The sequence below is a fragment of the Rhinopithecus bieti genome, unplaced genomic scaffold, assembly GCF_001698545.2.
Source record: "Rhinopithecus bieti isolate Rb0 unplaced genomic scaffold, ASM169854v2 scaffold_33432, whole genome shotgun sequence".
In the NCBI taxonomy this organism is placed as follows: Eukaryota; Metazoa; Chordata; class Mammalia; order Primates; family Cercopithecidae; genus Rhinopithecus; species Rhinopithecus bieti.
Window position 1 is genome coordinate 268,873 of NW_016814481.1, and position 23,024 is coordinate 291,896.

Below are 23,024 nucleotides of genomic sequence, written 5' to 3' on the forward strand. Positions count from 1 at the left end.
ATGCATACTTTTTTTTTTTTTGTTCAAGAGTCTCGCTCTGTCGCCCAGGCTGGAGTACAGTGGCACGATCTCGGCTCACTGCAACCTTTGCCTTCCGGGTTCAAGCAGCTCTCCTGCCTTAGCCTCCCAGTAGGTGGGACTACAGGCATGTGCCACCACACTTAGCTAATTTTTGTATTTTCAGTAGAGACCGGTTTCACCGTGTTGGCCAGGCTGGTCTCAAACTCCTGACCTCAAGTGATCCACCCGCCTCTTCTTCCCAAAGTGCTGGGATTACAGGCATGAGCAACTGCACCCGGCCTAAAAAATGCATACTTTTTGAAACAGTACCTTTGCTGGAAAATTCTTAAACCCAACTGGCATCTCCATCTTAGTCAAATAGCCCACCAACTTCCTGTTCAAACTGAGCTCCTATTTTGATTTCTGAGTTTGTTAACCTTGGCATTGCTGACATTTGGGGCTGGATCAGTCTTTGTAGTGCAAAGGCTGCCCTGTGCTCTGTGAGAAGTTGAGCAGCATATCCAACCTCTACTCATTAGATGCCATGGCCAGGCACGGTGGCTGACCTGCAATCCCAGCACTTTCGGAGGCCAAGGTGGGCAGATCACCTGAGGTCAGGAGTTCAAGACCAGCCTGACCAACGTGGAGAAACCCCATCTCTACTAAAAATGCAAAAGTAGCCAGGCGTGGTGGCACATACCTCTAATCCGGGCTACTCAGGAGGCTGAGGCAGGAGAATCACTTGAACCCAGGAGGCGGAGGTCCTAGTGAGCCAAGATTGTGCCATTGCACTCCAACCTGGGCAACAAGAGCGAAACTCCTTCTCAAAAAACAAAAACAAATATTAGATGCCATGAACACTCCCTCCCAACCCAATTTGTCACAACCAAAAATGTCTCTAGACTTTGCCCCTGGAGGGGTGAAGAGGGTGCCTGTTGAGAAACACTGGCCACGAGCCAAGAATTAAAAGGGAGAAATATGTTAGTTTTCACTAAATAGATTTGAATTCTTTATTTTATTATTTTTGTTTCATTTTATTTTGAGAGGCAGGATCTCACTCTGTCCCCCAAGCTGGAGTACAGTGGCGCAATCATGACTCACTGTAGCCTCCAGGTCCTGAGCTCAAGGGATCCTCCCACTTCAGCCTCCCTAGTAGCTGGGACTATAGGCATGTACCACCCTGCTTGGCTAATTTTTGTATCCTTTGTAGAGACAGGGTCTCACTATGTTGCCCAGGCTAGTCTCAAACTCTTGGCCTCAAGAGATCCTCTCACTTCTGTCTCCTAAATTGTTGAGATTACAGGCATGAGCCAGCACTCCTGGTCTTGAATTCTTTAACCATTGTCCTCTACCAGAAAGCATATACTATATTAATTCTCTCACTGTAGAGATTCTTTTTTTTTTTTTTTTTTTTTTTGAGATGGAGTCTCGTTTTGTCGCCCAGGCTGGAGTGCAATGGTACGATCTTCACTCACTGCAACCTCTGCCACTAGGTTCAAGTGATTCTCCCATCTCACCCTCCTAAGAAGCTGGGATTACAGGGATGCACCACCACGTCCGGCTATTTTTGTATTTTTAGTAGAGACGGAGTTTCACCATGTTTGCCCAGGCTGGTCTTGAACTCCTGGCCTCAAGTGATCCGCCTGCTTTGGCCTCCCAAAGTGCTGGGATTACAAGTGTGAGCCACATGCCCAACCCTTTTGTTTGTTTGTTTTAAGACCTCACTGCAGCCTCAACTTCCTGGGCTCAAAGGGTCCTCTCACCTCAGCCTCCCAAGTAGCTGGGATTACAGGTGTGCTCCACCATGCACAGCTAATTGGTTTTTGGTTTTAGTTTTGTTTCTGTTTCGTGGAAGTGAGGCCTCGCTTTGTTGCCCAGGCTGGTCTCAAACTCCCTGGGGCTCAAGTGATCCTCCCACCTCAGCCTCCCAAAGTGCTGGGATGACAGGCATAAGCCTCTGCACCCGGCCAAGATTCTTAAAACAGCCAGATTTTCTGGAAACTGGTTGACCCAGTTGGATTATATGAAACACAATGGATGATTGTAATCAACAGTTCAACTGAGTGGAACTAGCCCTGGCCAAGATTCAGGAGACCTCAGCGGGGCACAGTGGCTCATGCCTGTAATCCCAGCATTTTGGGAGGCCTAGACGGGCGGATCACCTGAGGTCAGGAGCTCAAGACCAGCCTGGCCAACATGGTGAAACCCCATCTCTACTAAAAATACAAAACATTAGCCGGGCATGGTGGTGGGCACCTGTAGTCCCAACTACTCCCAGCTGAGGTAGGAGAATCGCCTGAACCTCGAAGGTAGAGGTTGCAGTGAGCCGAGATCGTGCCACTGCACTCCAGCCTGAAAGACAGAACGAGACTCTGTCTCAAAAAATCAGGAGACTTGAGTCTGTTCCCAGTTCTGCCATTATAAGCTCTGTGACATTATCACTTAACTTTTCCCTGGACTTGTTTTCCCTTGTGTCAAATGAGGATGTTGAGGTGATTTCTTTTTTTTTTTTTCTTTTTTTTTTTTTGAGATGTAGTCTCGCCCTGTCGCCCAGGCTAGAGTACAGTGATGCAATCTCGGTTCACTGCAAGCTCCGCCTCCCAGGTTCACACCATTCTCCTGCCTCAGCCTCCCCAGCAGCTGGGACTACAGGCGCCCGCCACCACGCGCAGCTAATTTTTGTATTTTTAGTAGACACGGGGTTTCACCATGTTAGCCAGGATGGTCTTGATCTCCTGACCCTGTGATCCGCCCGCCTTGGCCTCCCAAAGTGCTGGGATCACAGGCGTGAGCCACCACACCCGGCCGAGGTGATTTCTAAGGACTTATAAACACCCAGATTCCGACAGGATGCTCCCTCCCTGTCCCCCACCAGAAGTTTAAGCCACCCAGCTGCCCCAGTGTCCTGTCTTTTTTTCCTTTTTCTCCAGCCCCCAGCCCAGTCCCGTAAACACATCTTTTGGAGTCAGCTCTTCCAAGCTGTTGTTACCACTCAGACAAACTCATTATTATTCCTGATGCTAACGAGTAAATTATGGTGGTGGTTAACACAGCAGTGGCAGGGGCTCCTTCGTGGGAAATTATGGTGTTTAAGCACAAGACACCCTGGGGTTTGCCTGAGGAAAAATAAAATTTAAAACTAGCCTCTTACTCCATGTTGTGGTGCGTATTTTAGGAATATCCCAAGTCGGGAATATAGGAATATCCAAGTAAATTCTAGGATATACCATTATCATTAGTTCTTCTGACCTGGCTAATATGCATACAAAAAGCCATAGCTCCTCCCTTTTGTTAATTCTCTAGAGCCTCCACCTGCTTTTTTTTTTTTTTTTTTTTTTTTGAGACAGAGTTTCACTCTGTCGCTCAGGCTGGTGTGCAGTGGCGCAGTCTCAGCTCACTGCAGCCTCTGTCTCCTGGGTTCAAGTGATTCTCCTGCCTCAACCTCCCAAGTAGCTGGGATTACAGGCACCTGCCACCGAGCCCGGCTAATTTTTGTATTTTTTAGTAGAGACGGGGTTTCACCATGTTGGCCAGGCTGGTCTTGAACTCCGGACCTCAAGTGATCCACCTCCCAAAGTACTGGGATTACAGGCATGAGCCACCACACCCAGCCTTATTTTATTTCGTACTTACCCAGATCTTCTAAGTACTCCCTCATTCATTTATCAATTCATTCAGTGTATTTACTAAGTGCTACTACATAGCTCTAAATGTTGGGGATGCAGTGATAAACAAAATAGGCAGTCTTTGCTCTTTTTTTTCCATTTTTTTAAGAGACAGGGTCTCCGCCAGACGCAGTGGCTCACGCCTGTAATCCCAGCACTTTGGGAGGCCGAGGCGAGTGGATCACCCGAGGTCAGGAGTTCGAGACCAGCCTGGCCAACAAGGTGAAATCCCGTCCCTACTAAAAATACAAAAATTAGCCAGGTGATGGCCACCTGTAATCCTAGCTACTCGGGAGGCTAAGGTGGGAGAATTGCTTGAACCTAGGAGGCGGAGGTTGCAGTGAGCTGAGATCACGCCACTGTGCTCCAGCCTGAACGACAGAGCAAGACTGTTTCTAAAAAAAAAAAAAGAGAGAGAGAGGGTCTCGCTCTGTCACCCATGCTAGAGTGCAGTGGTACAGTCATAGCTCACTGCAGCCTCGAACTCCAGGGCTCAAGTGATCCTCCTGCCTCAATCTCCACAGTATCTGTGACTACAAGCACATGACAACACCCGGCCTAGTTTTTAAACTTTTTTTGAAGAGAGAGCATCTCGCTAGGTTTCACAGGCTGGTCTTGAACCCCTGGGCTCAAGGGATCCTCCCACTGCAGCCTCCCAAAAATGCTGGGATTACAAGCATGATCCACCATGCCTGGCCACTTCTTTGTTCTCTTCAGCTTTTGTTCTAGTGTCTTTAGTGTGGATGATACTAGTCAGACCATTTTCTAGAAGCAGGATGCCAATTATTCAAGTTCCTGCTCTTTCTGGGTAGTTCATAGAAACTTCTGGCCCTTTGTCCCAATCCAGCAATTGCAGAGTACATAGAAAAGCAGGTGGGGCCGGGCATGGTGGCTCAAATCTGTAATCCCAGCACTTTGGGAGGCCGAGGCGGGCGTATCACGAGGTCAGGAGTTCAAGACCAGCCTGACCAATATAGCGAAATCCTGTCTCTACTTAAAAATACAAAAATTAGCTGGGCGTGGTGGCGTGCACCTGTAATCCCAGCTACTCAGGAGGCCAAGACAGGAGAATCACTTGAACTTGGGAGGTGGAGGTTGCAGTGAGTCAAGATCATGCCACTGCACTCCAGCCTGGGCGACAGAAAGAGACTCCGTCTCAAAAAAAAAAAAGCAGGTGGATGCTGGCGGGACACGGTGGCTTACACCTGTAATCCCAGCACTTTGAGAGGCTGAGGCAGGCAGATCACCTGGGGTCAGGAGTTCAAGACCAGCCTGGCCAACGTGGGGAAACCTCGTCTCTACTAAAAATACAAAACTTAGCCAGGCATGGCGGCAAGTGCCTGTAATCCCAGCTACTCAGGAGACTACGGCAGGGGAATCGCTGGAACCCGGGAGATGGAGGTTGCAATGAGTCGAGATCGTACCACTGCACTCCAGCCTGAGCGACAGAGCAAGACTCCATGTCAAAAAATAAATAAATAAACTTAAGTAGCCATATGTAGCTGGTGATTCTCCTATTGGACAGTTCTAGAGCATATTCCATGCCCTTGGGAAATAATATAAATGAGACAGTTTTCCAAAGGTAAATAAGCTTCAGGAATGCCAACAAAGTGCTGCTAGCTCTTTGTATGGACGAATCTATCAGAATGATCACTCTTCTGGCCTTCCCTGTTTCGAAACAGGGCATCTGCCCCTTGGTTTGAGTATCCCAGTAGCCATTGGGTTCTAGACCAAGCTGGCCACACTGATTCTTATGATTCAAACGTTCCTCCTCAACTGAAAAGGCTCAGGGTGTCTTTTGGACTGTCCCTCAACACCTAACTTTCCACTAATTAGTGAAGCATGACTTTTCCATGTCATGTCTGTTCTGGGAAGTTTCCTCTTCATCGTGGCCTTGGGCCCCCAGGAAATTTCCATGGATGAGCAGAAGTGGAAAAGGGGATGAAAAGTCATGTGGAATGGCATCATCCATCATTATGACATCATCACAGCCATAACATCATTGCTATCATAGATCATCACTGTTACGGATTCATTTTCTTCTGAGTTCTTGGTACCCATTTCTTCACATGTGTTTAAAACTCTTTTGACTGACTGCTTACCTAACAGAAGTTTCTTGTGTTAAGTTCCTTTACCAGATAAAAACAAAATAAGGCTGGGTACGGTGACTCACACCTGTAATCCTAGCACTTTGGGAGGCCAAGGTGGGCAGATCACTTGAGATTAGGAGTTCGAAACCAGCCTGGCCAACGTGGTGAAACCCCATCTCTATTAAAAATACAAAAAAGCCGGGCGCAGTGGCTTACACCTGTAATCCCAGCACTTTGGGAGGCCGAGGCAAGCGGATCATGAGGTCAGGAGACCGAGATCATCCTGGCTAACACGATGAAACCCCATCTCTACTAAAAATACAAAAATTAGCCAGGCGTGGTGGTGGGCGCCTATAGTCTCAGCTACTCGGGAGGCTGAGGCAGGAGAATGGTGTAAACCCGGGAGGCAGAGCTTGCAGTGAGCTGAGATCGAGCCACTGCACTCCAGCCTGGGCAACAGAACGAGCTCCATCTCAAAAAAAAGAAAAAAAAATTAGCTGTGCATGGTGGTGGGCACCTGTAATCCCAGCTACTTGGGAGGCAGAGACAGGATAATTGTTTGAACCAGGGAGGCAGAGGTTGCAGTGAGCTGAGATTGCACCACTGCACTCCAGCCTGGGTGACAGAGCAAGACTCCATCTCCAAATAAATAAATAAACAAATAAATGGATTTATAGTTATTTATATAAATCAGTTGTGCTCAAATACATATAGCTCTCCGTTGTCTTTAACTTTTTTAAGACACAGGGTCTCCCTGTCACCCATACTGAAGTACTGTGGTGCGATCATAGCTCACTGCAGCCTCAAACACCTAGGTTCAAGCAATCCTCCTACCTCAGCCTCCTGAGTAGCTGGAACTACAGGTACATGCCACCACACGTGCCACCACGCCTGGCTAATTTTTGTATTTTTAGTAGATATAGGGTTTCACCATATTGGTCAGGCTGGTCTTCAACTCCTGACCTTGCGATCTGCCTGCCTCGGGCTCCCAAAGTGCTGAGATTACAAGCGTGAGCCACCACACCTGACCTTAGACATTTTTATATTTGATTTGTGGCTGTGACCAAAGCCATCTGGGATGTCTGCCCAGCCCTACGCTCTTCTTTATATGAGAACATCCACCACGTCAATTGCAGCCCTGTGCAGAGGATTTAGCTAAGCCACACCCAGACTCCTGACTCAAAGAAACAGTGAGATAATGAATGTTTTAGGCCTTTATACTTTGGGGTAATTTGTTACGCAACCAGAGATAACTAACATATTGTCAAAAGGAGGTAGGCTTTAATTAGTCTTTCCAGATGTCTGTTTCTTTCTTTGTGCTGGCTGGAGGCTTTTGGCTTCTACAGAGTTTTTTTTTTTTTTTTTTTTTTTTTTTTTTNTCTGCCCAGCCCTACGCTCTTCTTTATATGAGAACATCCACCACGTCAATTGCAGCCCTGTGCAGAGGATTTAGCTAAGCCACACCCAGACTCCTGACTCAAAGAAACAGTGAGATAATGAATGTTTTAGGCCTTTATACTTTGGGGTAATTTGTTACGCAACCAGAGATAACTAACATATTGTCAAAAGGAGGTAGGCTTTAATTAGTCTTTCCAGATGTCTGTTTCTTTCTTTGTGCTGGCTGGAGGCTTTTGGCTTCTACAGAGTTTTTTTTTTTTTTTTTTTTTTTTTTTGATGGAGTTTTGCTCTTGTTACCCAGGCTGGAGTGCAATGGCGCAATCTCAGCTCACTGCAACATCTGCCTCCTGGGTTAAAGTGATTCTCCTGCCTCAGCCTCCCGAATAGCTGGGATTTCAGGCACACACCACCACGCCTGGCTAATTTTTGTATTTTTAGTAGAGACAGGGTTTCACCATGTTGGTCAGGCTGGTCTTGAACCTCTGACCTCGTGATCCACCCGCCTTGGCTTCCCAAAGTGCTGGGACTACAGACGTGAGCCACCATGCCTGGCCAGAAATTTTTTTTTAAGAGGAGGGGTCTTGCTATGGTGCCCAGGCTGGAGTGGTGGGAGGATGACTTGAGCACAGGAGCTCAAGAGTAGCCTGGGCAACATAGGAAGAACTCATTTCTACAAATTAAAAAAAAAAAATTAGCTAGGCATGGTGGCACATGCCTGTGGTCCCAGCTACTCAGGAAGCTGAGGTGTGAGGATGGCTTGAACCCAGGAGTTCAAGGTTGCAGTGAGTTGTGATTGCACTACTGCACTTCAGCCTGGGTGACAGTGGAGACCCTGTCTCAAGAAAACAAAGAAAGCAAAAACCAAAAATAGAAAAATAAAATAAAGGAAATTGGAAGGCCTTATAAGCTGCCTCCGAACCAAGGACTTCCTAACTTTCTCGTTTCTCCCCATCTCCCAAGCACAGGGAGGGGCTCTCTTTTTATAGTTCCCTTATATGACTGATGAAAACTTCTTCCAAAAGAAATGCAGTTGGCTTAAGATGACCCCTCCCTAAGAATCTCATCAAGTATCCAGGAAATATTAACCATTGGCAAAGAGAAAAGACTAAATATTGTCAACAGACTTCATCTACTCTTCTGTGGGCAGCTTGGAGATTACATGGGAGACTTTATCTGTATAATAAGACAGCCTTTATTCACAATAAAGTTCTGCCCCTCACCTTTCTGTCGCTTCCCTCAGAATTCAGAGGAACTTTGTCCCAGGCCATTGTCTGTTCATTGGGGTCCTACAATTCCCCTGAAAATCATTCATTTCCCCTCAAAACTGCCTACATTCTCCATTTCTCTCTCTTCTAGGAAAAGAGTATTTAAGCCACAACCATCTGGCCCTTCTTTGAGTCTCAATTTTTGGAGTCTCACTCTGTCACCAGGGCTGGGGTGCAGTGGTGCAATCTCTCGGCTCACTGCAACCTCCAGCTCCCAGGTTCAAGCGATTCTTCTGCCTCAGCTTCCCAAGTAGCTGGAATTACAAGTCTCACATTTTATATGGCTCCTACGATTATGCATGTTCATCGATTTCTATGCCCTTTCTCTTGTTAATTTGTCTATTGTCATTTCATTTCAGTGAAACTTCAGAAGGTGAAAGGGAAGTTTTCCTTTGCCCTATGCCTTCCCCTTCCTGTATCAATTCCTTTGGCCCCACCAGAACTGGCCTGCATTTGGCATCTTTATAGAACAGCCTCTTTGTATCCCAGGCTGATGTTCAGGCTCCATCACTTGCCCCGTGCATTAAGTAGTAACAGTGAGACTCTACACGCCAAGGCTTCTCACTCTCCCTGCGAAGTACTGCTCCGAAGATGACATTCTGTGCCTTTTCAGTCACTACCTCTTGGTTCAGGTACAAGACAAGGGCTCAATCAAAATCCAGATGGACTGAGTGAGATTCTTGGGGTGAAATACCATTCCTGGGGATCCGCGAGCACGCCTCTCTCCTGCACACCCCCCACCTGACTCATTCCGCCTCATCCAGGTCAGAGGTCCCTCCTTACAGGAGTTCTTACAGAACCCAACTGAGGTCTGCTCACCCAGCACAGTAAAACCAGATACCTACACTAAGGTCTTTGCAGTGATAGAAAGGAAGGTGTTTATTGCAGGGTGTCATGCAAGGAGAATCGGGGCAGCTCATGCTTAAGACCTGAAATCACCAATGGCTTGCAGGTGGGAGTTGTTAAAGGCAGGTGTAAATTTCAGGAAACCAGAAGCTACAAGCAAAATCATAAATCAATGCATGGAGATTACACATTGGCTTCCACTTAAAAAGGCAGGATATCTTCAAGTGGGGGCTTACAGGTTCGTAGACAGATTTGAACATCTTCTAGGCAGGGCGCGGTGCTCACGCCTGTAATCTCAACACTTTGGGAGGCCGAGGTGGGAGGATCATCTGAGGTCAGGAGTTCGAGACCAGCCTGACCAACATGACAAAACCCTGTCTCTACTAAAAATACAAAAATTAGCCAGGTGTGGTGGCGCATGCCTGTGATCCTCGCTACTCAGGAGGCTGAGCCAGGAGAATCATTTGAACCTGGGAGGTTGAGGTTGCAGTGAGCTGAGATCACGCCACTGCATTCCAGCCTGGGTGACAGCAAGACTCAGTCTCAGAAAAAAGAAACAAAGAAAAATATAGAAAGTCCGGGCGTGGTGGCTCACGCCTGTAATCCCAACACTTTGGGAGGCGGAGGCGGGTGGATCACGAGGTCAGAAGCTCAACACCAGCCCAGCTAACATAGTGAAACCTCGTCTCTACTAAAAATACAAAAATTAGCTGGGCATGATGGCAGGCGCCTGTAATCCCAGCTACTCAGGAGGCTGAAGCAGGAGAATCACTTGAACCCAAGAGGTGAAGGTTGCAGTGAGCTGAGATGGTGCCACAGCACTCCAGCTTGGGCAACAGAGTGAGACTTAGTCTCAAAAGAAAAGAAAAAAAGATTTAAGCATCTTCTGATTTGCAGTGGATTAAGGAAGAGAAGCTTTATTTAAAAATTTTGAGTCAGTAGAAAAATGTCAACTGGTTAGGGGAAGTAACTTTCTCCAAGGCCCTCAGGAGGAAACTTGAAACAAAAGGGGCATAGCTAAAGTTTAGTCCTCACTTCCCCCTTATCTGGGGTTTCCAAGACTCTGAAAGACAATGCAGGGACATATGTTAAGATGTTATCTTTAATTTCTATAGGGAAACCAAACATCTCTGGGACTCTAACTTCCTTAGCTTTTGTTTTAGGTCATTATGACTTTTTTGTTTAACAAATTACTGATGTACTTCTCAGGGCTAGCTGGGGGCCTGGAATTTCCCTTGAAGGAACTTAGAAATTTCCTTTATTTCCATGCTTGGGGTCCTGTAAGAAAGGGGATCCCTGCTCGGTCTCAGGGTCTCACTGACCCTCACTCCAGCCCACTCCCAAACACCCTACCCTTGTTAAAGATTTCTCTGGCATGGTCTTTAAGTCGAATGCACACAACCCAAAACAGTATAGCTCAGAGGATAAGGGAACAAGGTTTAGCATGAGCAGTTGCAGGTCAGCTCCTCCACCCCTCACTAACTGTGCGACTTAACCTCTCTAGGCCTGTCTCATCATCTGTAAAACAGAAATGATGAAAAGTGTCTACCTTCTAGGGGGCATTCTATGACATTATGCATGTGAGTACCGAGCATTGCTCAGTGGTGCCTAGTGGGTAGTGAGCACTCAGTATGCAGCACCATGATTACATAAGAATTCACTTGTTAGTAGAGCCTGGCTTTAGAACAGAGATGGAACCTAGCACCGAATAATATAGCATAGGGAGGCCGGGCGCGGAGGCTCACGCCTGTAATCCCAGCACTTTGGAAGGCCGAGGTGGGCGGATCACCTGAGGTCGGGAGTTCAAGACCAGCATGGCCAACATGGAGAAACCCTGTCTCTGCTAAAAATACTAGCTGGGTGTGGTGGCGCATGCCTGTAATCCCAGGGCTGAGGCAGAATTGCTTGAACCCGGAAGGAAAGTGGAGGTTGTGGTGAGCCGAGATCGCGCCTTTGCACTCCAGCCTGAGCAACAAGAGCAAAACTCCGTCTCAAAATATAGATATACATCAGGAGGAATAGTAGTAATATTGTCATCACTTCTCACCCTGTCTTTGATAAATTGCCAATTGAAGTGTCTGCTTCATCACCGAGAAAAGGGTGTGCTCTTTCCTCTCTGAATCCCCAGGACTTGACATACAGCAGGTGTCCAGGGAACAGCTTAGCTGTTGAATGAACAAATATATTCTGTTAGGCCCTACAAGGCATAAAAGTAAATTCAGTCTGGGCGCAGTGGCTCACGCCTGTAATCCCAGCACTTTGGGAGGCCGAGGCGGGCAGATCACCTGAGGTCAGGAGTTCGAGACTAGCCTGGCCAACATGGTGAAACTCCGTCTCTACCAAAAATACAAAAATTAGCTAGGCGTGGTGGTGGGCACCTGTAGTCCCAGCTACTTGGGAGGCTGAAGCAGGATTATCACTTGAACCTGGGAGACGGAGGGTGTAGTGAGCCAAGACCACGCCACTGCACTGCAGCCTGAGTGACAGTGAGACTCCGTCTCAAAAAAAAAATAAATTCAAAAGCCATTCACCTGTGCAGAAGGCAGGGCCAGGCTAATCTGAAGGCTCTAAGAGAAGTGTCCACCCACTTCTTCTGTAAAAGGCCAGATGGTAAATATTTTAGACTCTTTGGGCTCTTACTCTGTGGCAACCATTGAATTCAGCCCTGTTGCAGCCATAGACAATATATAAATGAATGGGCCGGGCTATTGTAGGTAGGTGAAAAATGGCTTCCCTTCACCTTTATAGGTTCTTTGGCTGGGCTACGAATTAAATTGACATGTAAACAGACAGGGCAAAAGCCATATTTAATTATGTACCTATGCAGGGGAGTCCCACAAAATACGAGACTCCAAAAAGGATCAGAGAGGCTGGGCCCAGTGGCTCACGTCTGTAATCCCAGCACTTTGGGAAGCCGAGGCAGGCAGATCACCTGAGGCTGGGACTTCCAGACCAGTCTGGCCAACATGGTGAAACCCTGTCTCTACTAAAAATACAAAAAATAGCCGGGCATGGTGGTAGGTGCCTGTAATCCCAGCTACTCAGGAGGCTGAGGCAGGAGAATCACTTGAACCTGGGAGGTGGGGAGTGCAGTGAGCTGAGATCACGCCACTGCATTCCAGCCTGGACAAAACAGCGAGACTTCCTCTCAAAAAAAAAAAAAAAAAGAGTATCAAAGAAAAGAATAGGGGTTTGGGGCTTCTGGGAGGGTGACGGTAACACAAGTTATGGGAGGGTGAGAGGAGAAATTGTATGAAGAAAGTCTGTCTTGTTAGGCAAATAAAAAGTCTTGCAGGTAATAAAAGTCTCAGAGCAGCCCTCAGAAGAATACATGATCGGGAATAGTTTCACTCTTCCCTAGTTAATAAGACTGTTGGAAAGCATTCCTCTTTCTGTCTTTAGGCAGCGAAGAGAAATTCAGAGAAAACCTCTCCCCTGCATTTGCTGTTCCCCCAAGTGCCCTTATTTTGAAGCAATCAGCAGATCAAAGCGCATTATCACTGTGTTCCAATGAAACTTTATTTATGGATGCTGAAATTTGAATTTGTATTTTCATGAGTCATAAAATAGTTTTTTCTCCACCTATTTAAAATGCAAAAACAGAGCTGTGGTTCACGCCTGTAATCCCAGCACTTTGGGAGGCAGGAGGATTGCTTGAGCCCATGAGTTCAAGACTAGCCAGGGCAACACAGTAAGACCTTGCCTGTGCAAATAATTTTTTTTTTTTTTGAGACGGAGTCTCGCTCTTGTTGCCCAGGCCGGAGTGCAGTGGTGCGATCTCGGCTCCTTGCAACCTCTGCCTCCCAGGTTCAAGCGATTCTCTTGCCTCAGCCTCCTGAGTAGCTGGGATTACAGGCGTCCGCCATCACAGCCGGTAATTTTCGTCTTTTTTTAGTAGAGACAGGGTTTCACCGTTTTGGCCAGGCTGGTCTTGAACTCCTGACCTCAAGTGATCCGCCTGCCTCGGCCTCTCAAAGTGCTGGGATTAGAGGCGTGAGCCACCATGCTTGGCCGCAAATAATTTTAAAAATCGGCCGGGCGCGGTGGCTTAAACCTGTAATCCCAGCACTTTGGGAGGCCGAGACAGGTGGATCACTAGGTCAGGAGATCAAGACCATCCTGGCGAACACGGTGAAACCCCGTCTCTACTAAAAAACAAATACAAAAAACTAGCCGGGCGAGGTAATCCCTGGGCGCCTGTAATCCCAGCTACTCGGGAGGCTGAGGCAGGAGAATGGCGTAAACCCAGGAGGCGGAGCTTGCAGTGAGCTGAGATCCGGCCACTGCACTCCAGCCTGGGCGACAGAGCGAGACTCCGTCTCAAAAAAACAAAACAAAACAAAATCAGCGGGGCGCGGTGGCTTGCGCCTGTAGTCCCAGCTACTTGGGAGACTGAGGTGGGAGGATCGCTTGAACCCAGGAGTTCGAGGCTGCAGTGAGCTATGATTGCGCCACTGCACTCCAGCCTGGGCAACAAAGAGAGACCCGGTCTCAAAAATAAAAAATAAACTGGAAAAGTAATTCTTAGCTCACTAGCCGTTCAAAAACACGGGCATAGTGTGCTTCGACCCGCATACTGCAGTTTGCTCACCCTCGCAGACTGGCTGCAGCGACCAGGACAGCACTCCTGGGAGGGCGGTGCCAGGAGCCGGGCCTCGGATTGGGCCTCTGGACAGAGGATGTAGCATCGCGGTTGGGCGGGGCATGCCCGGATTGGCCCACTTCGGCGTCGCAGAGCGCGCGGCGAATCGGCATTCAGCCAATCAGCGCGGCGCTGTTGCCTCGCCCCGCCTCACGCCAGCGTCCGGGTGGTGCGGAGAGGGCGCCCAGCTTCACTGCGCTCTAAGCGCGCCATTCCGGGCACGGTGGTGGCGTGACGTCGGGAGGAGGGCAGGTAAGTCCTCGCGGGCGGAGAAGCGGAGAGGGCCGGGGGTCCGGCAGCCGTCTCACCCTGGCCTCGGAGCCGCCCGACGCGCCCATCTGCGTCGGGGGATGCGGGGCTGAGGACCCGATCTGGATGCCTGGAGCCGGCCCAAGTCCCAGCCAGGACCAAAGTCCCTGAGGCCCCAGCTGAGACCCCTGACCCAAGTGCCTGGGACCCGGCCCCTTCCTAGCCCGGATCCATATTATGCCTGAAGGGCCCTGGGTTTTTGCATCGGGAAAATGGGACCAATAAGTCCCTACCTCACCAGATTTTATAAAAATGATTCTTGTAAAACCGTGAGCAGGAGAAATGACTAAACTGCCAACGTTTAACTCGGAGTCAGGCGCTGCCCTAAATGCTTTAACCAACCATTTTACACGTAAGGAAAATGAGGCTTAGAGAGAGAAAACAATTTGCCTCAAATCAAGCAGGTAGGAAGCAGCAGGGTGGAGCTCCCAGCCCAAGCTTTACGCCCAGGACAAACAGGGTCGGTAATTGCTTTTGCAGCAAGGACCGGAGATGTCTACACGCCCACCCGATAGCCCCGTCTGCCATTTACTGGGTCAACAAAACCATCTTGAGACACACACACACACCCTCAAACTCCTGTAAACGGAGTATTTGCTCTTTGCAGGCTCTTCTCGTATGTTAGTTGATTCACAGCATCCCCAGAAAGTCAGTCTTTTCGTCATCATTCGCCCTTTACCGGTGACGAAATACAACCCCAGGGAAGCGCAGACACTGACCAAGGTCACCCAGCTGATGAGGAGTGGAGCTGGGATTCAAGCCCAGGGAACTGTGACCCCTAACACCTCAAGGGGCACTTAGCTATTTTGTTGGCAAAAGTATTTTTAGGTTGGAACGGACCTTGGAATAATCCAATCTAAGGGGCACACTTTATAGTTGGAGCATCCAAGACTAAGGTGAGGGTAGAACAGTTTATATCCGGGACTTTGCAGCACCACGGCCTCACCACCTCACGACACCACCCCCACTCCATCAGAAGCTCTTCCATCAGCTGCTTTTTTTTTTTTTTTTTTTTTTTTTGAGACAGAATCTCACTCTTGTCACCTTGGCTGGAGTGCAGTGGCACGATCTTGGTTCACTGCAACCTCCGCCTCCCAGGTTCAAGCTATTCTCCTGCCTTAGCCTCTCCAGTAGCTGGGATTACAGATTACAGGCGTACACCACCAGGCCCGGCCAATTTTTGTATTTTTAGTAGAGATAGGGTTTCACTATGTTGGCCAGGCTGGTCTCGAACTCCTGACCTCAAGTGATCCACCTGCCTCAGCCTCCCAAAGTGCTGGGATTACAGGTGTGAGCCACTGCATCCGGCCCCCAAGAATGGTTTTAAAGTTTTTAGTGGTTGGGGAAAAATCAGAATAATAATGCTCTGTGATAGATGACGATTATGTGAAATTCAAATTTCTGTGTCCATCAATAAAATTTATATTGGCATGCAGCTACGCCCGTTCATTTATATATTGTTTGGCGCTGATTTCTAGCTATGAAGGCAGAATTGAGTTGTTGGGGCAAAGATAATCTGGCCTAAAAAGCCAGAACTATTTACTCTCTGGCCCTCGACAGAGAAACTTTGCCAATCTCTGTTCTAGAATACGCTTCACTGCTTCACAGAGTCTCTCTTTAGTGTAAACTAGAACTTCCTTTTTTTTTTTTTTTTTTGTTGTTGTTGTTGAGACAGAGTCTTGCTCTGTCCCCCAGGCTGGAGTGCGGTGGTGCAATCTCTGCTCACTGCAAGCTCCGCCTCCCAGGTTCACGCCATTCTCCTGCTTCAGCCTCCCGAGTAGCTGAGACTACAGGCACCTGCCACCACACTCAGCCAATATTTTGTATTTTTTAGTAGAGATGGGGTTTCACCGTGTTTGCCAGTATGGTCTCGATCTCCTGACCTCATGATCCGCCTGTCTTGGCCTCCCAAAGTGCTGGGATTACAGGCGTGAAGAACTTCCTTCTATATGACCTAAAAGCTTCCCTTCCAAACATGGGAGGGGGTCTCACCACCTCTAGTTCGAGAAGCCCCTGTATTTCCCACTTGTGTCACCTGCACTGACTGTGACCTTTATGGAACCTCATTCAGTTATCTCAGTCGTGTACCCAGTTGACATTTATCTGGGCCTGGCACTGTCCTAGGTGTTGGGGATATGGCACAGTGTGACCTCCCCAGGGAGACACAAGGTGATGTGATCAGAATTCCAGGAAATAAGTGACTGTGGATTGGGTGGTCGGATGAGGTCGTTTTTTTTTGTTTGTTTGTTTTTTGTTTTGTTTTGAGACAGAGTCTCACTTTGTAGCTGGGGTGCAGGGGCGCCATCTTGGCTCACTGCAACCTCTGCCTCCCGGTTCAAGCCATTCTTCTGCCTCAGCTTCCCAAGTAGCTAGGATTACAGGCATCTGCTACCATGCCTGGCTAAATTTTGTATTTTTAGTAGAGATGCGGTTTCACCGTGTTGGCCAGGCTGGTCTTGAACTCCTGACCTCAGGGGATCCACCTGCCTCAACCTCCCAAACCTCTGGGATTACAGGTGTGAGGCACCGCACCTGACCGGATGAGGTCTTTGATGGATATGATATGTAGGTCAAGACTTGTGACAAGGGGCTGGGTGCAATGGCTTGCGCCTGTGATCCCAGCCTTTGGGAGGCCCTAGGTGGGTGGATCACCTCAGGCCAGGAGTTCCAGACTGGCCTGACCAACACAGTGAAACCCTGTCTCTACTAAAAATACAAAAAAATTAGCTAGGCTTGGTGGCGGGTACCTGTAATCCCCGCTACTCAGGAGGCTGAGGCATGAGAATCACTTAAACCCGGGAGGCAGAGGTAGTGAGCCAAGATCATGCCACCCCACTCCAGCCTGGGTGATACAGTGAGACTCCGTCTCACAAAAAAAAAAAAAAAAAAAAAAAAAAAACCTGTAACAAAGAGCTCGCAAACCTGAGGAACAACAGGTGAAGGCCAGCTGCACTTGGCCTTTGAAGACAGCCAGGAAGCCAGTGTGGCTGTAACAGAGTGAGCGAGAGATAGAGGGATAAGAGTTGGGCTTGGAGAGGCAAGCAGGGGCCCCACAGTCCTTGGGAAGGGGTTTGACTTGATTCTAAAAACAGTATGAATCATGGGAGGGGTTTAAGCAGGAGAGTAACATGTTTGTTCATATTTTAAAAGATCCCAGCCAGGCACAGTGGCTCACGCCTGTAATGCCAGCACTTTGGGAGGCTGAGGTGGGTGGATCACCAGGTCAAGAGATCGAGACCGAGGTCAACAGATCGAGACCATCCTGGCTAACACGGTGAAACCCCGTCTCTACTAAAAATGCAAAAAAATTAGCCGGGCTTGGTGGTGGGCGCCTGTCATCCCAGCTACTCGGGAGATTGAGGCAGGAGAATGGCGTGAACCCCGGAGGCAGAGCTTGCAGTGAGCCGAGATTGCGCCACTGGACTCCAGCCTGGGCAACAGAGCAAGACTCCTCAAAAAAAAAAAAAAGATCCCAGCCAGGCATGGTGGCTTATGCCTGTAATCCCAGCACTTTGGGTGGCTGAGGTGGGTGGATCATGAGGTCAAGAGATCCGAGACCATCCTGGCCAACATGGTGAAGCCCCGCCTCTACTAAAAATACAAAATTAGCTGGGTGTGGTGGTACACGCTTGCAGTCCCAGCTACTCGGGAGGCTGAGGCAGGAGAATCACTTGAACCCAGGAGGCAGAGGTTGCAGTGAGCAGAGATCGCGCCACTGCACTCCAGCCTGGTGACAGAGCGAGACTCCATCTCAAAAAAAAAAAAAAGATCCCTCAGGCAGCTTGGGGTGAGCAAGTGTCAAGGGCAGAGTTACGAGAGAGGAGAAGACTGTGCTGGCCCACGTGAGTGATGATGGGTGCTGGACCCGGTGGGGCCACAGAGGGATGAAAGTGTCAGATGTGATGTGTATATTGGCTATAGAGTGGACAGGACTCTCTCTTTCTAAACAGACACGCCGCTTTTTGGATGCCTCCTATGCCTGGCGGGAGTCTTGTCTGAGCCGGCACCACCACACGGCCCACAACATCTTCTCAGGGAAGCCTGTGGACCCTCTGCCAGGCACCGCAAGAGGTCAGGACAGGACAGTGTGTTCACAAGGCCAGTTTCTGATTGTCTGCCCTGAGGGTGAGGACCAGTAGGCAGTTTCCAAGATGGTGAGTAGACAGCCTTATGTGCCCTGGGTTTCTCTCCCAGTCTTTGTAGGACCCCGAAAGCAGCCCCTCCTCCCCTCCCAGAGCTCTAAGATGATGATTTCAATCTCTGGATCATCATCTTTTGGTGCAGTGGGTCTGAAATGTGGCTGTGCGCTAACATCACCCAGGGGCGCTTTTTAAATGTTTTTTTGTTTGGTTTTCTTTTGTTTTTGAGACAGTCTCACTTTGTCGCCCAGGCTGGAGTGCAGTGGCATGCTCTCAGCTCACTGCAACCTCCGCCTTCTGGGTTCAAGCGAGCACGTCCCACTGATTTTTGTATTTTTAGTAGAGACGGGGTTTCAGCATGTTGCCCACGCTGGTCTCAAACTCCTGACCTCAAGTGATCCGCTACACTCGACCTAATTTCCCCTTCCCCCTTCCCCCTCTCCCTCCCTTTTCCCTTCCTTTCTCTTTCTTTCTTTCATTTTTTTTAAGAAGGTGAAATTCATATAACATAAAATTAACCATTGCGAGGCTGGGTGCAGTGACCACACTTGTAATCCCAGCAGTTTGGGATGTCAAGGCAGGCAAATCATTTGAGATCAGGAGTTTGAGAACAGCCTGGCCAACATGACGAAACCCTGTCTCTACTAAAAATACAAAAATTAGGCCGGGCGCGGTGGCTCAAGCCTATAATCCCAGCACTTTGGGAGGCCGAGACGGGTGGATCACGAGGTCAGGAGATCGAGAGCATCCTGGCTAACACAGTGCAACCCCGTCTCTACTAAAAAAATACAAAAAAACTCACAGGGCGAGGTGGCGGGCACCTGTAGTCCCAGTTACTCGGGAGCTGAGGCAGAGAATGGTTTGTAAACCCGGGAGGGCGGAGCTTGCAGTGAGCTGAGATCTGGCCACTGCACTCCAGCCTGGGCGACAGATCGAGACTCCGTCTTAAAAAAAAAAAAAAAATTGGGCCGGGGGCACGGTGCTTCAAGCCTGCTAATCCCACGCACTTTGGGAGGCCGAGACGGGCGGATCACGAGGTCAGGAGATCAAGACCATCCTGCGGAACACAGTGAAACCCCGTCTCTACTAAAAAATACAAAAACTAGCCGGATGAGGTGGCTGGCGCCTGTCAGTCCCAGCTACTCGGGAGGCTGAGGCAGGAGAATGGCCGTCAAACCGGGGAGCGGAGCTTGCAGGAGCTGAGATCTGGCCACTGCACTCCAGCCTGGGCGGACAGAGCGAGGACTCTGCTCTCAAAAAAAAAAAAAAAAAATATACAAAATTGGGCTGGGCGCGGTGGCTCACGCCTGTTATCCCAGCACTTTGGGAAGCCAAGCTGGGCAGATCACCTGAGGTCAGGCGTTTGAAAGCACCTGGCCAACATGGTGAAACCCCATCTCTACTAAAAATACAAAAATTAGCCGGATGTGGTGGCGGGAGGCCATAGTCCTAGCTACTCGGGAGGCTGAGGTAGGAGAATCGCTTGAACCCAGGAGATGGAGGTTGCAGTGAGCTGAGACCATGCCACCACACTCCAGTCTGGGCAACAAAAGTGAAACTCTGTCTCAAAAAAAAAAAAAAAAAATACAAAAATTAGTTGGATGTGGTAGCACATTCCTGTAGTCCCAGCTACACAGGAGGCTAAGGCATGAGGATTGCTTGAACTCAGGAGACAGAGGTTGCAGTGAGCCAAGGTTGCACCACTGCACGCAAGCCTGCGTGACAGGGCAAGACTCTGTCTCAAAAAAAAAAAAAAAAAAAGGGGGGCTGGGCGTGGTGGCTCACGCTTGTAATACCAGCACTTTGGGAGGCCGAGGCGGGTGGATAACAAGGTCAGGAGATCGAGACCATCCTGGCTAACACGGTGAAACCCCGTCTCTACTAAAAATACAAAAAATTAGCCGGGCGTGGTTGCAGGCGCCTGTAGTCCCAACCAGCCACTTGGGAGGCTGAGGCAGGAGGATGGCGTGAACCTGGGAGGCGGAGCTTGCAGTGAGCTGATATCGCGCCACTGCACTCCAGCCTGGGTGGCAGAGTGAACTCTGTCTCCAAAAAAAAAAAAGAAAAGAGTGACTCCTCTTCAGCCAGGCTCAGTGTTCTTTCTTGAGACCTGTGTTCAACTGTACTACATGTGTGTCTGGCCAGTGACAATGTTAAATATTTCTTACTGTCAATCACAGTCCCCAGAAGAGTGTGAAAGCCACTGCAGGAGCATCTGAACCTCATGGAATTTTCCAAAGCAATGACAATGGGTTTTTTGCCCGAGTAGCCTTTCCCCAATCAGACACTGAGCCTGCTGTCCTCTACAATGTCCCCGAGTCTCCCTTATCCAGGTCCTGCCCCCTGAGGCTGCACAAGTAGGTTTCCTGGAGGGAACCTGTGTATTAGTCCATTCTCATGCTGCTAATAAAGACATACCCAAGGGCCAGGCGCGGTGGCTCACGCCTGTAATACCAGCACTTTGGGAGGTCGAGGTGGGTGGATCACACGGTCAGGAGTTCAAGGCCAGCCTGGCCAATATGGTGAAACCCCATCTCTACTAAAAATACAAAAAAATTAGCCAGGTGTGGTGGCACATGCCTGTAATCCTAGCTACTCGGGAGGCTGAGGCAGGAAAACTGCTTGAATCCGGGAGGTGGAGGTTGCAGTGAGCCGAGATCGCACCATTGCACTCCAGCCTGGGCAACAAGAGTGAAACTCCGTCTGGAAAAAAAAAAATGACATACCCAAGACTGGGTAATTTATAAAGGAAAGAGGTTTAATTGACTCACAGTTCAGCATGGCTGGGGAGGCCTCAGGAAACTTACAATCATGGTGGACGGGGAAGCAAACACGTCCTTCTTCACATGGCGCCAGCAAGGAGAAGAATGAGCAAGGGGGAAAAGCTCCTTGTAAAACCATGAGGTCTCTCGAGAACTCATTCACTATCATGAGAACAGCATGGGGATAACTGCCCCCATGATTCGATTCGGTTACCTCCCACCAGGTCCCTTCCATGACGTGGGGATTATGGGAACTACAATTCAAGATGAGATTTGGCCTATAATCCCAGCACTTCGGGAGGCCGAGGTGGGCGCATCACTCGATGTCAGCAGTTTGAGACCAGCCTGGCCAACATGGTGAAACCCCATCTCTACTAAAAATACACAAATTAGCTGGGCATGGTAGTGCATGCCTGTAATCCCAGCTACTCGGGAGGCTGAGGCAGGAGAACCGCCTGAACCCGGGAGGTGGAGGTTACAGTGAGCCGAGATCGCACCACGGCACTCCAGCCTGGTTGACAGAGCAAGACTCCGTCTCTAAAAATTGATAGTAAAATAAGAAATTTTTAAAAATTGTTTTAAATGAGATTTGGGTAAGGATACAGCCAAACCATATCAGCCTCTCTCTGAGTCATGTCTCTGTTCTGCTTTGCAGGGTGAAAGGAAAGGGGTCAACAAGTACTATCCTCCGGACTTCAACCCTGAGAAGGTAAGGAGCAGGCTCCCCGCTCCGGGTCCACAGTAGCAAAAAGACCCACGTCATCCCCTCCTGGGGTTGGGGTCACTGCTATGGAAGGATGGGAGGCCTCCAAGGTCTTTTTGTCTTCTGCTCGTCGCCTGAGTTTCGAGGCTGTCTTCACTTTTGGATGGTAACTGTGGCTCTCCTCAGGGACCTGTAACTCCACGTCCAGCGTAGAGTATGGTGTGTTTATGGCAGGGGCCCAGGATAAGGCAGAGTGCACGGATGAAGGGTCAGATCCCCTGGCTTCCCCAGCTCCAGCACCTCTGGCTTCCTGATTGTCCCCTCTGCCTGGAATCTCTTCCCCCATTTGACCATACTCTCACTTCCTTAAGTGCTTTTCTCACAGAGGTCCTCCCTGACCGCTGTCTCGTTCTCTGTTGCATTGCTGAGCACTTTATATAACCTTATAGCCCTTATAACTCCCTCACTTACTCATTTATTTGTGTCTTGTCCATCTCCCCCACTAGAACATTCTCTCCAGGAGGGCAGAGATGTTCGTCTGTCTTATTTATGGCTGTGTCCTCACACAATAGGTGCTCAGTAAGGGCCCGAGTGTCCCAGCTGCCTCGTCCTGAGTATAGGATTTAGCCTCTCTATGCCAAAATTTCTCCATATGTCAGAAGGCGGAAATAAAATGAGCTGACCTTACAGAATCATTGAGGGATAAATCCTAGCTACTCGAGAGGCTGAGGTGGGAGGATTGCTTGAGCCCAGCAGGTGGAGACTGCAGTGAGCCATAATCATGCCACTGCATCCCGGCCTGGGCTACAGAGCCAGACCCTGCCTCAAAAAAAGAAAAAAAAAGCCAGGCATAGTGACTCACGTCTGTAATCCCAGCACTTTGGGAGGCCGTGGCAGGCAGATCACGAGGTCAGGAGTTCAAGACCACCCTGGCCAACATGATGAAACCCGATCACTACTAAAAATTAAAAAATTAACTGGGCACAGTGGCCCACGCCTGTAGTCCCAGCTACTCCGGAGGCTGAGGCAGGAGGCTCACTTGAACCCAGAAGGCGGAGGCTGCAGTGAGCTGAGATCACGCCACTGCACTCCAGCCTAGTGACACAGACTCTCTTTTTTTTTTTCTTTTTTTTTTTTTTTTTTTTTTTTTTTTTTTAAGGTGGGCCCCCCCTTTGTGCCCCCGTCCGGATCAAGGTCGCGGGTTC

At 49.1% G+C, this 23,024-nt stretch overlaps 1 long non-coding RNA gene across 3 annotated transcripts in view; it reads left to right on the forward strand.

Annotated features, from left to right (window-relative positions):
- Positions 1–22,560, forward strand: part of LOC108514792 (uncharacterized) — a 23,884-nt gene extending 1,324 nt beyond the window's left edge. Inside the window, exons 3-5 of one of the 3 annotated variants that reach the window (XR_001881337.1) lie at positions 13,864–14,158; positions 18,166–18,369; positions 21,772–22,560. This is a non-coding gene — a long non-coding RNA (uncharacterized LOC108514792). The remainder of the gene's footprint in view (positions 1–13,863; positions 14,159–18,165; positions 18,370–21,771) is intronic. The other 2 variants (XR_001881336.1, XR_001881338.1) reach the window with 2 other exon arrangements.
- Positions 22,561–23,024: the final 464 nt, after the last annotated feature.